Source organism: Megascapheus bottae, chromosome 15 (assembly GCF_031878675.1).
Source record: "Megascapheus bottae isolate mThoBot1 chromosome 15, mThoBot2.hap1, whole genome shotgun sequence".
In the NCBI taxonomy this organism is placed as follows: domain Eukaryota; kingdom Metazoa; phylum Chordata; class Mammalia; order Rodentia; family Geomyidae; genus Megascapheus; species Megascapheus bottae.
In genome coordinates, this window is record NC_143523.1 from 1,549,172 (window position 1) to 1,557,516 (window position 8,345).

Below are 8,345 nucleotides of genomic sequence, written 5' to 3' on the forward strand. Positions count from 1 at the left end.
GGCCCTGCCCGTGGCCCTGCCCATGACCGGCCCTGGCCCTGCCCATGGCCCTGCCCGTGGCCGGCCCTGCCCGTGGACCTGCCCGTGACCCTGCCCGTGGCCCTGCCCATGACCGGCCCTGCCCATGACCAGCCCTGACCGTGGCTGGCCCTGCCCGTGGCCCCTGCCCATGACCGGCCCTGGCCCTGCCCGTGGCCCTGCCCGTGGCCGGCCCTGCCCATGACCGGCCCTGCCCGTGGCTGGCCCTGCCCGTGGACCTGCCCGTGACCCTGCCCGTGACTGGCCCTGCCCGTGGCCCTGCCTATGGCTGGCCCTGCCCATGACCAGCCCAGCCCATGGCTGGCCCTGCCCTTGGCCCTGCCCATGGCCCTGCCCGTGGCCCTGCCCATGACCGGCCCTGGCCCTGCCCGTGGCCCTGCCCGTGGCCCTGCCCGTGGCCCTGCCCGTGGCTGGCTCTGGGTGTGGCATGGGCTCTGCTCTCCCGGGAAGGGGGCTGGGTGAACTTGAATATCTCACCTCCGTCTGTAAATCCTTCTTCCCGTCCTTGCAGTCACATAGGGTGAGCCTCTCAGGTGTCCACCAGTCTCCCCTAGGACGTGGAGTCCAGCTTCTCCACGCTGCTTCCCGTGGGTCCTCCCCGGACATTTGGAAGTGGTGCAGCTACTTGGGGACGGTGGTGGAGTCCACGTAGGATGCTATTTGTGAATGTGTTGCTGTAGCCGAAGCCAGTGACTCCGCTGGACGTCATGGAACTGGGGGAGTGGAGGCAGCCCGGCAGGCTGCAGGCCCGGCAGCGCCTTCCACCACGTGCTGCTCTCGAGAGCAGGAAGTCTGCTGTTGCTGAAGGCCCTGGTCTGGGTCGTGACACGCCCAGAGTCCTCATCTGTCTGTGAGCTAGGCCATCTTCAGTCTGACATGGGGGTTTACTGTAGCCAGGCCTCTGTGGCAGCTTCTGCCTGGGGGTTCTGGGTGGGATTCGGGAGGAGGGGTACAGGGAGGGAGACAGGATGCTCTAGTCCCCGCCAGCCTGTGTGTCCACGCAGTGTTGGTGTGGGTGGTGGGCCTGGAGCTCTCCACATGTCGTTCTGTCAGAGAGCGACAGATGTGGTGGATGTAGCCATGTGTATTGGCATAACCAAGGGGAGCGGATGTCACCACACCCAGAGAGCCAGAGCCGCGGCTGTGGGGGCCATGTCACCTGTGTCACCACGGTGGATGACAAATCAATGACGGGTCCTGTCTGAGTGGGAGGGCTTGAGGCCCACTCCCTGGGGAAACTGAGTCCTTTCCTGGGAAACGGAGCCTGGGCCCCTGTGGCATCCCGTGGTGGGGACCGGAACTGTGTCCTGGCTGCAGGCAGGTCCTGGGGCACACGTCACCTGGGGCTGCTTCATTAGCTCCTCATGGGGACCCCAAGGTGTGCCTGCCACTTGTGAATGGGGAATGAGGTGGGGGTTGGTGGGTGCTCCCGGGCTTTTGCATTCTGTGTATTCTGCCTTTGCCACAGATGAAACCGCTCACACTCCTAGCCGGCCAGAGCCTGCAGCCACGATGCCCAGGGGCTGCCTGCGGCTCAGCCCCAGTGCTGCTGCACGGGCGGCTTTCTATTCTATTTCCTGTCTCTGCAGGACGCGGTCTCCCACGCCAAGACAACCTGCAGGGAGCAGGGGCCCCGTGTCCAGCTGGTGTGGGGAGGAGCGCGTTCACAACCACTCCTGGGGTTCCAGAAGGCGCTAATTTCGTATAATTTAACTTTCCGTCCACATTTCTGATCTCAGCTATGCTCCTTAGGCTGTGCAGTAGTGTCTCCTGTTGGTCAAAGCTTGGCCAGCGGCCAAAGCTTCCTGTGGACGTCCGCACTGGTGAGCTGACTGGTTCCCGGGGGTCACAGAGCCCTGGTCATCTCCCCTCCTCACCTTACCGTCTTCCCCCTGGTCACCACGCCGCACACCTCCCTACCTGACCAGTCCCCTTTGGCCGCAGTGCCCTGGTCACCACACTTCCACCTGACCCATCTCCTGGGGCTGCAGAGCCACTTCTCTCCTGCCTGTGGCCTGCTTGCTTTCACTATCTCCCTATTTCCTGCCTCCCCGCCCACCTCATCGAACATCAAAACAGTCCCCCCAGCTTCCATGTGAGCCCCCAAACGTACGTGAAGACATGACACATGGAATGTTGCTGGCTGACTTGAGCTGACCGTGCTGGCTGGGAGTGAGACAGAAGTCCAGGAGCAGGAGAAGTGGACAAGGCAATGCCATCTAAACGCCTACTTGGTGTTCCCACGAGGTAGGAAGGAGCTGCGTCTGGGTTCCACCAAGGAAGGAGGGGAGGGCAGAATCTGGGCTGGGCGGTGATGAAGTTGTGCCAGCGTGCCATGGAAGGAGATTTACATTGACAAGCCCCTCCAGCCAGATCCCACCTCCAGCCCCACCCTTCGGCCTCTCCTTTTCAATAAAGAAGACAAGCATACACCTAATACATGAAGCTGTCCCAGGGCCAGCAGAAGCTTCCACACTGACCGAGGCCCACGTGGCAGCGGGGCTCGAGAATTCTGGTGGAGAGCCATGGAGAGTAGCAGGCTGGCTACAGGTGAGCCCCAGACCTGCAGATAAAGCCCCACGCGTCTCCGTGAAGACTCAGAGATGAATTCTGTAAGTGCTGAGTCTGGGGAGTTGTTAGTTATGTAGTTGACTGAGATTAGTTTTATGTACTGAGCATGATCGAGTGAGCTTTCTAAACGGGAACATTTTTTCTTGTGCATGTCAAGTCTGTCTCTTACATCTCCCACCCGAGAGAGTACCCTTCCCCAGGCCTGCTGTCCTCCGCAGAGGACTCTGCTCTTGCTCAGCAGGCCTGTTTTGCCGGCACAGGGCCTGCGTGGGCACTGCTGGTGACTTCTTGGCTCCTTTGCCCGCAAGCTTTCTGCCGCGAAGAGTTCTGACAATCACAGGAAAGTGGAGTGAGGAACAGACAGGAACGCATGTAAGGTGTCAGGGGAGTTGGCCATGCAGACCAGGAGCCTGGTCTACAGGTTTGCTCGTTTCCATTTCTGCTCACCAGATCTGGGCCTTTTCATGTGTGTGTTGGTGGCGCTCTGCTGAGCAGCATTTGAGATTTCCCCGTGGCTCAGTTCCACATAGCGTGGAGAGGCCAGGCAGGACCACAGCTTCCAGGAGAACAAGATCCTTCGCCCACGAAGAGGGCATGGCCAACGTCTTTTTGAGAGTGTATTTTTTATGTTTTATTATCCTTGAGTAGTTGTACAAAGGCACTGCCGTTGAACAGGACAGTTTATGGCACAGTGCGTCTCGATCACATCACCTCTTTCAACATTCCCACCCCCTCCCTCCTCTACCTGGGCCTTCTCCTCCTCTTCATCCACCCTTTCTCCTTGATCCTACCCCTCTCAAGCACCCTCTTCTTGCTGTTTACTTTGTTGAGTTTTGATTTTGCCTTTCTAAGGAGTTGCGCTATTTGAGATCTGCCACGAATCTACCGTATTTCATTGACTACATCTGTGTCTACACTGGGACACCACCAGCGTATTTGCTTGAGAGCATAAGCTACATCTGCCTCCCACCTATATGGGAAAACACGCATCGTTTGTCTCTCTGGACAACATACGTTTTCAGGCATTTTAATTTCTTTTCAAATGGTTCAATATCATTCTTTCTAATGGATGAGCAAAATTACATTGTGTCTATAGACGCCATAGTTCTTAATCCATGCATCCGTGGAGGGGCCCCGGGATGATTCCGCTCCTCGGCTGTGGTGACGAGGCTACAGGAAACATACTGTGCTGGATCCTGGTTGGTAATGTTCTGGATAAATATCCAGAGTGGAATTGCTGAATCATGAGTCTCACAGACTCCTGCCTGGGTTGACTTTGAGATTCTTCCATCTCAGCCTCCTGAGTAGCTTAGCATTACAGGCGTGAGCCACTGGTGCCGGCTTGTTTGTTTAACCTTTTAAAGGAAGCGCCACACTGCTTTCCAGAGCGGCTGGATGAACTTACATCCCACCAACAGCGCACTGAAGTGCCCTTTCGGCTGCGTCCTTCCCAGCATCTCTAGCTCTACCCCCTGAATGCACTTGATCTTGTCTCATCTAGGATGCTAACAGGGTTGGGCTTGGACGAGAGGGTTGGGTCTTTAAAGCAATGAAGTTTCTGAAAACTACATTAGTATGGACTGAGTCTGGGCTTTCAAAAGGGTGAGCTAGGCTGAAAAACAGCTGAAATTAATTCTTGTACCTTCAAGACAGAGAAAAGTGTGGCCTCATCATGGCCCATGGGACTCTTCTCCTTTTTAGGGATCCCCAGTCTGTCCTGAAACCTCGAAGCCCCGTGCTTCACCCCTTCCGCCTCCTAGAATTAATGTGAGGAGCCCCTCCAGAAGCTCAGAACCACCGCAGCGCTCGTGGCTGCAAACCCATGTTCTTAGGCGACTGTGCTCATTTGCATTTGGGCGCTTAGGCGTTTGCATCGGGATGAATCTGGAGTGGTGCCATGGCGCCTGGCCTGCTGCCACTCTCACCTGTAACCCTGGGTGTTTGACACTGGCGGGCGGTGTTTGCAGGGTGATGGTCGGGGCACAGGTGGGGGAGCTGAGGCTGCCACCAGGCTCTTCCTTCCTGACTCCTGTCTGCATGTCACTCTCAGTGTAGCGCAGAGGTGAGGGGATGAAGGTGCCATCTATCCAGCTGGCATTGGGAGGCGACTGAAGATGGATGTAGCCTCTCTGTAGCCGTGGCTGTTTCCTGGAACTGCTGACCAAGCAAGGCTCTTCTAAAGGGCAGGAGCATTCATTTCTGCCCTCTTTTCTTTCTCGAGCACTGGAGGAGGGCCGGCCTGCTGCCGGGACACCTGTCCTCACTCGCCATGCTGCTCGTGCCTGGGCAGCTGGCCCTGAGCTTGTGATGCAGCAGCAGTGCGTGTGTGTCTCAGACCACGGCTGTGATAGATGAGGATGAGACACAGGTAGGAGCAAGCAGAGAAGTCAGGGGTCTTTGGAAATCAAAAGCGACAGAAGTGCACAGCAGTGAGCAAGGATAGAGAAGGGGTGAAGAGGCTCCCTCAGACCAGGAGGCCACCGCCAGGGCTGTTCACGTGGCCGTACGCACAGCCATAGGCCACTACATACCATGAGACACAGCAAGCAGAATTAGAGGAAGCGCCGAGGCCAGAGATGGAGAAGAAACAACATAATGAATGGCTCTGCCCATTGCCACCTGAGGCTTAGAATGTTGAGGAGATATGCAAAGAAAAGGCAGACAGGGCACCCCTGCAACTGGGAACCCCTACAAATGGGACTAGAGAAAGTTCCACAAAGCGTGACTGTGCCACACCAGCTTGACCAAAGTTCAGGTCATGCGATGTGAGCTGCTCACTGGATGGAAAGATTCCTGTGTCCAGAGGTCGTGAGAACAAAACCAGCCACTTGAAAACAATTTACATGCATTTGACTCCAAGATAAATACCGCACAGTCTGCTGGGGACGGTCGCTAAGCCACAGTTGCTATCTGTTTGTAAATCACTTGAAACTACAGAGGTTTAAATCCTGTTTCTGCACTCACTTGGAAAGAGAACAGCTGAGAATGGTAAGGATTAAAACAATGGCGCCTGTGCTTGGCTACCTCCCGCCTTCTCACAGGAGAGCAGAAGTTCTTGGCCACAGCATTGTAAAAGTAGTAACATAGCGTTTGTCTCGTTCCTGAAGTGTCCTGCTCAACCAGGGCCTTCAGCTTCCTTTCCAAGAGCTCCATCTCCCAGGGAACAGAAGACTCAAGAGGATAATCCACTGGCCAAGAGAGAATTGGTCACTAAAGCCATTGTGGAGGGTCTGGAGAAGGCAGCGCCTCCCTGCACACCTGCCACGTTCCCAGGGGAGATGGAGGACCCACGTCCACACCTGGGGGAGACGGGGTTGGGGGTAGGACGATTCCACACCCGAGGCTCGGGAAGGAGAGGGGAGGGAGGAGGGCACAGGCCATGGGGGAGGACGTAGAACCACCCAGTGTATCAGAGTAAATTATTCTAAAGAGATAGATGAAGGCAGACCCTTTCTGAGTCATGGATGAAGAGGACCCAGAGTGCTGGAGAAGACCAGATCCCTAGGTAAAGACCCGAATGGGAGCACTAGGGGAGGAGTCTGTGACAGAGCCAGAGAAACCGGCCAAGGACAGAAACATGACTCTGGATGATCTGGGCGCAGGTGCCCGGAGGCTCAAGTGCCCCGTGGGAGGCACAGGTCTGCCGTGCAGATGCCAGGGAGCTGTGGCGCCCAGAAGCTCCCGTCCTCTCCAGTCTGTGAGTGCTCCAGGCCGTGGTCAGAGACTCTCAGAGCCTCGCTGACTCCAGGGACCTCTGTGACTCCAGGTTGGCCCCTGCCCTCCCAGACCCAGGACCTCCGTGTTGTGCGGTGACTGCCTGCTCTCCTTGGCCTCTGGGGGCCTCTCCTGTGGGTCAGTCCACAGGGCCAGCAGGCTGGGACTGCTGACCGCGTCAGTCACCAGAGCAGACCAGAAATGCCCCCTTCACAGAGCGAGCACTGCATCACTGCATGGTTACCTAGGACCTGCTGAGTTCTGGGGCATCCACGGGGGACCACAGACCAAGTCTTGCCTATGTTTGTGTTCCCTCCCTCCCTCCTTTCCTCCCTCTCTCCCACCACCCTCCTTCTCTCCCTCTCTCCCTCTCCCCCTTTCTTCTTTCTTTCCTCTTTTCTTCTCTCCCTTCTTTTCTCTTCTCTCCCTTTTAATTAGCACTTTTGTATTTCTACAATAGCGCTTTCATGGTGACATTTTAATGCAAACAGGCACTGTACCCCAGCGTAGCTCACCCCTCCACCTTCCTCATCTCTCCTCTCAAAGCCATTCTAGCAGGTTTCATTCTACTCTCATGCATACATTTGAAGCACTGTCACTGTATGCATCTTCATCCACTCTCTTGCCAACAAATCTGTTTTACTTCCCTGTGATTCAGTCCCTCCCCACATATTAATCATGCAAAGGGGTTTCCCAATGTAAATGACACATTCATATATGCTTTATTCACATACGAGTTATTGTTCAGTACCTCAGTGAGTTTCCGGGTGCTGTCTTCAAACACACACACTATAGCGTCAACATTGTCCATCCTCTCCTTGCTCTTCCAATAGTCCCACAGCTGCATTCATCTTTCAGACAGACGTGCACAACCTTAGGAAACTCAAGAGATATACCCATTTTAAGATCCTATGGGGTGAGATATCCGGAAATATCTCCTCCCACAAATCCCACACAATGATCTCACAGGACTGACTTTCATGTAGATTTGTTTTCTTCTGCTAGGCGAATTATGAGGTGGCTGGCTGCATTCATTAGCTTGTCACACATTATTTCTCTATTTCCTACTTGGACCAGGACTGACAAGTACATATGTACTTTTAATGAAAATAATTAAAGAACTAATGGAACTGTTTTAAAAGCCTCACCCAAATTGGAGCCCGATGGTTTTCAGTTCAAGAAGGCAGGCTGTCTGGGGTAAGGCAGCTGTCTGGGATAAGGCAGCTGGCACTCACCTCAGAGCTTTGCTCCAGGCAATCACCATACCTCTCCATTGTCAACAATTTCCTTTTAGCAGATTAGTATTCAAAAGCTCAGGGTTTTTAATTTGCAGTTTCATTTGGAAGTTAGGAGCTTGGGGTTTGTCTGGATGTGGCCTCTCCCTTGGAACCATGGCTACAGAGCTATGTGAACACTCTGGATTTTCACTTCCACTGAGGGGAGCAGGAGAGGAGAGCCATGCAGAGAGAAGTGAGCCCTGCATTCTCAAATTTTCCTGAAGAGAGGAAGAGAGCTCGTCTCCCCTGAAGCCTGATGGTTTGAGAACAAAGGGTATCACCCGACCTGACCGGGGAAAGAGAACTGTCCACTGCCTGCCGTGCCTCGGGAGATCTCTGTCCCCGGCTATCTGTTCCGGCCTTACCACGCCCCTTTTGCCGTTCCTCGGCCTCCTTGTGGCACGAGGTAGCCTCTCCCAGAGAGTGTGGCGTGATCCTCCTCGTGAAGCGGCCCTGGCTGTGGGCTCCACTCCAGGGGTTCTTCCGTGGAGAAGGCTGCTGTGGAGGCAGGAAAGCCAGCGCTGCCCCTTGGCTTCCTTACCTTCTAGCTGGACCACGGCTGGGCGCTTCTCCTCTCTGACCCCTGCCTCTGTCTCTGAGGGAGGCCTGTGAGGGTGGTGGACTCCTGGCACTCAGGCCACCCTGGGGACACCCACATCGGTGACCACGCCTGAGCTTGTCCACAGGGTGGCCGCTTGTTGAGTCCAGATACCCGCCTGGCACCTGCTGGCTGTGTCTCCGGGG